The sequence below is a fragment of the Petaurus breviceps genome, unplaced genomic scaffold (genome assembly GCF_028583685.1).
Source record: "Petaurus breviceps papuanus isolate PSGF00001 unplaced genomic scaffold, PetGlider_PUasm1.0 76, whole genome shotgun sequence".
In the NCBI taxonomy this organism is placed as follows: Eukaryota; Metazoa; Chordata; class Mammalia; order Diprotodontia; family Petauridae; genus Petaurus; species Petaurus breviceps.
In genome coordinates this window covers 58031657-58036896 of record NW_027186473.1, presented here as the reverse complement: position 1 = coordinate 58036896, position 5240 = coordinate 58031657, and the positions used below count along the sequence as shown (strand labels likewise).

Here is a 5240-nt window from a genome sequence, read left to right as displayed (position 1 = left end):
GGCTGAAGGGGTAGGAAGCCTGATTGTGGAGGACTTCAGAAATCATGGAAAGGCAAAAGTTTCAGGGTTACTGCTGTGATATAATCAGGGATGCAATTAGCAATGGACTAGATAATCTCTAAGGTCCTTTCTAGTTAGGAAATTCTCTCAATTCCCTTGCCTTCAAGGAGTTTACATACAATCAGGGCATGGTCACTCACATCACAAATAGTATACTGCACATTTAATGCATAACAAACAGTTTCCTAATTTATCTTGTTAACCTTTACTTCCATTTGGCATTATCTTTTTAAAATATTTGCTTTGCATTTTCATTATTAGTAACTTTGGTGTAAAAAAAATTGGAATAAAACCAGTATTTTCCTGGCCAAGTAAATATTTGGGCAAATGAAAGATTCAAGGGAAAGAGTAGTTGGGGGGATTCAATATTACTATTTCAGCATGTTATTTTTCCTTCAAAATAAATCACATCCAAAGATGTAATTACAAACATGTAATCTTTTTTAAAATTTTCAACCCTGTAATGTGACAGAGAAAAGCAATGTTATGGTAGAAAAAGCCCTGCATTTAGAGACAGGTGAACTGAGTGCAAACCCCACCCAGCTCCCTAACTTACTTTACACAAGTCACTTTACCTCTCCTGGCCTCAGTTCCTCATCTGTAAAAGGAGATTAGTCACACTTGATTTTTCCCCAGTGAGGAAAGCGCTTTGCAAACATTAAAGCACAATGTAAATGTGAGTTGTTATTAAAGAGGTTTGCTTCTGGCTACTATGAAAATATTTTTGATGAGTTCATATAGATAATTAATATCATATTACTTATGTTCTCAATGAATGGGAGAGGGGTGGATGGAAGAGAGAGATTTTGGAACTCAAAATTTTTAAAAAGGGATGTCAAAAATAGACAAATTAATAAGAGAAAGTTGTACTTCTAAAGCATCAATTACCAAAATCCATCTTGTCAGATGTGATTTGCTGAAGCATAGACAGCATAAGCTATATTGTGATTTTTTTCAGATTGATAAATTACATCATTTAATCAAAAAGCAAGAAATGTTTAAACAATATTGTCTTTTAAGCTGTGTCCTATGTATTATTTCCCTTACTTTTTTACAAGAATTTCATTTGCTTTTAAAATGTACTTAATGGTTTGCTGTTTTTTTTTCTTTAATCTAGATTTCATTATAGAGAAGTACAAGTAAGAAATTTCTCTCTATTGAGGCAAATCAGATACTCTGCAACTTCAAGTCTTTAAGAGGTTAAGTGACCTGCACAGGGTCACACAGTCTGTGTTATGTGAGAGGAAGAATTTTAATTTAGTTCTTCCTGATTCCTGAGACCTGCTCCCAATCCTCTACTCCAAGCTACTTCATTATGTCTACAAATATAAAACAGAATTACCCTCCTGGCAACTAGATATATGCATCTAATATTTAAATTTATCAGAAGATGTTGGAATGGTTTCATTGCTCATGACTACATATTAGATTTTCTATATTACAAATATAAGTGCCTTCTTTTTACAAGACCATTTAAATATAAATTTTTCTTGGACAGCCTATGTAATTTCCTACCTCCACCCCTAAGGACCACAATATTGTGTATCTTGAAAATATTCAAACCTTACATGAACAAAACTGTTAATATTTATTCCAAGCATACTTATAGGTCACTTGAGATGTATCTGACTCTTTAATAAAGTGTTCTGAATTATCATTAAGACGACAGCTATGTTATCTTCATGGTTGGCACCCCTAAAGCAAATGACTCATTGTCAATTACAGTTTATAGTTATATTTGAACTCTTCTTTTTTTCAAGAAGGCACAAGCAATTTTGGCAGATCAGCCCTGCAATGTATTTAAAACTACTTTGCATAAAAAACATCCCATTCATTGTAGTTAACCCATGTATTTGATATATTCCAAGGTATCCATTTGTAGAATTTATTGCCCTTAAGAATAGACATAATGAAATTTTTGACACCCCCAAATCAAAAGATCATTTACTTGTGACTACTTGCACAACTGTGACATTAAAATACATACACACCTGCAATGAAGAAGGTCTGGAAAAGAACAAGAAAGAACAAACAGAAATATGAGTATATACACATATATGACTTCTAATGCCCACGGCCAACCAATTGTTCAGGAAGTATTTAAGTGTATATCCTATGTGCCAGGCACTGGCACAAAGAATGAAATAATCCCTACTCTCAAGGACCCAAAAGGATGGATAAAAGGTGTCAGGTGGCTGGCATCATTCCCTGGTCCCACACTTGACAAAGCATACCTTTTCTCTCAAAAGCATAAAAGAAATAATCTTTTACAATATTGTACCTTGCATATATTCTTTTCTCCCTGGGCCACACACCTGAATCCCAGCACCTTCTCATGAAGCTAGTTCACCAGTAATGATTAGCTAAAATGTGAAGGCTACTTTATGGAGGTACTAATTTGCTGGATAGTCCTTGACTGACCTTAGGAGAACTGGATTTTGATTGTACAGTAGATTGTAAAGCAGTCTGCAATCATGCACCCTGGCACTAGAGAACCAGGCTTTGAAAGTCTTAACAAGAACATCTGATTTACCCTAAATATATGCAAACACTTCTCTAATTCATCTTGAAAGTATACTAAGCTCATTTTCCAAAGATTATGTATTTTTGAGTACAAGTACATACACTATTAAATCTGACTCTCTATAGATGAGGTGAACACCTATACTTCAATAGTTAAATAACAGATTCTATATAGACAATGCATATCACCTATTTTCTGGGCTAAGGAATGCTCACAATGAAAATGGAATATACTAGCAGCTGTTTGGTTCGGAAAACAGGAAGCATCACCTCTACAGTTTAGGACAGGGGTAGGGAATCTGCTTCCTCAAAACCACATGTGGCTGTCTAGGTCCTCACTTCACAGAGCAAATCCTATTAATAAAAAAGATTTGTTCTGTAAAACTTGGACTCAGACCCAAGGACCTAAAAGGTCACATGTGGTCCTGGTTTAGGGTCTCAGTATGTTTCCAGAACAAGTCACAAACAGGGTGAAATTTCAGCCTAACACTGATTGTCTTCTAAGGCAAGATGATCATTTTTCTTCTAACACTCTGAATATTATCTATCATACAAATAGAGGCAGTTTCTAGGAGTGGTACTTCTTGGTGTGATTAAAAATAATTCATATCTATATGGAAAAGTGTGCACAGCACTTTCCTCACAACAACCCTGTGAGGTAGGTAATGTAAGTATCATTAAACCCATTTTAGAGATAAAGAAATCGAGGCTGAGAAGCTCTGATTTGCTCACAGCTAATAAGTATCTGAATAGGGATTCAAATCCAGCTATCTTGACTCCAAGCCCAGCCACTCTTCTCTACAATGGTGCCCTTGATTCAAGCTCTCAGCTGTGCCAAATTTTACTTAGGGAGTATTAAAAAAAATAATTTTACTCAAATTCTGTTTAGATTTGAAAAACCAAGTGGCCTTAGAATAAATATAGGCAGAAGGGACCCCAGGGAACATTAAGCTTTATCTTCCAAAGAAAAAATGTTCTCATCCAATTTACTAAGCCAATACCACCCATTACTATTTGGGTCAATAATGCTTTGTAAAGCTCTGATATTTCCAAGAGATTAGCTAAGATATAGTTGTTGGGTTTTTTGTTCTGGTGTGACGAAATTGGAGTTAAGTGACTTGCCCAGTGTCACACAGCTAGTAAATGTCAAATGTCTGAGGCCAGATCTGAACTCAAGTCCTCCTGACTCCAGGGCCAAGGCTCTATCCACAGAGTCACCTAGCAGCCCTGGATACAATAAAGCCTTAATGATAGGTTATTTCAAAGGCTTTTTTTCCCAAGAGGGTCAGTTATGTCTGTGTCTGGTGGGTCAGTAAGCTCAGCCTATCATATATCCTCTGACATGGTGGATAAAGAGCAATGCCAAAGAAAACTCATCAGAAAACCTTGAACCATCATCTCATTAAACGAGTGACAGATTCAGAGGGTGGCAAAAAGGGTCAGCTCACACCCTCTTGAAGATAAATGAAAAAGAACAAAATCTGAGTTGAAGAGGTAAGAAAGAAATGATCCATTAGAATTCATTTGCATAAAAACACAGCTTGCTTTTATAGACAAGGGGGAAGGGAAGTGAAAGAAAACTGGGGAGCAATAAAAGGAGAAACGTTGCTCCCATTCCGTTCCAGTTTATACTGAAAAAGAACCTCGCCCCCCCCCCCCCTTTTTAGGCAGGGAATGTCATTCACTGCAACTGAAACAGTTGCAACAGGGCTGCCAACGTCCAGCTCTTCTTGGCATATTTACAAAAACCTGGACTGCTCTGCTCAGCAATGAAAGAACTCAAGGCAACGGCGCGTTTCTGGTCAACGTATTAAGCCTGTGTGTACAACATAAACATTTTACAGATGCCTAATGCTAGGAGAGCAAGACAGGAGTAAGAGAAACGCCTATACTTTGAATGTTACAGTTTCAATTTCTCTTTTTGTTTCAATTCTACAGAGATCTCACAAAGGATGCCTAGGGAAACTCTTAAGCATTAGCGAGGTAAAGGAAAGAAAACTCTATTTAAATATTCCAAAACCGACTGTTTGTAAATAAAAAATGGTCCCAAAAGGAAGTACACTAGAGAGGTACGTGCTGAGCAAAACAGATGCTTGCAGGAGAGGAAACATAGAACAAGGGAGCAACCAAGAGTATTTCATGGAAGCCACTCTGTAAAGACACTAGCTTCCCTAGTTGATCCAATATTTACCAGCTATCTGTCTCCCCCAAGCAGTCAATCCTTCCACACCTTCGACTCGAATGCATACCTACCCCAGTACCCAAAAATGGTGCTTTTAGCTACCTGCCCTCCTGGCTCACTCACAATCCCGGCAGCGAGGCATCCCGAAGTCTGGAATTCGATAAAAGCCACACAAAGGATTCAATGAAGCATCTCGTGACCAATCCCAGAGGCAGCAGCGACAAACACCGGCAACTCATTCAGATAAAACCCTCACATAACTTGTGGGTGGGCACAAGCCCGGACCCATACCTAACTTGTTAGGCGATAGATAACCGGGAAAAAAGTTGGGTGCTCTGAATCCCAGGAAGAGAGGAAGATAAGATGCTTAGAGTAAGTTGGTGACCCAAACTGGGCAGAATCTGCCTCCGAGGAACTGCCAGCTGAGGCCAAGAGCTTGGGGGCTGGGAGGACCCCGGCGATGGCGTCTGCTCGC

The 5240-nt window shown here is 38.2% G+C and overlaps 1 protein-coding gene across 5 annotated transcripts in view; it reads right to left on the bottom strand.

Annotated features, from left to right (window-relative positions):
- FHDC1 (FH2 domain containing 1) overlaps positions 1-5240 on the bottom strand; it is a 60879-nt gene that overhangs the window by 53075 nt on the left and 2564 nt on the right. Inside the window, exon 1 of one of the 5 annotated variants that reach the window (XM_069105563.1) lies at positions 4868-5058. The exons of 3 other annotated variants lie outside the window; for them this stretch is intronic. The gene's annotated coding sequence lies outside the window, so the exon portion shown is untranslated. Of the gene's footprint in view, positions 1-4836; positions 5059-5240 lie in introns of those variants that run through there. One more of the 5 variants, XM_069105566.1, reaches the window with a different exon arrangement.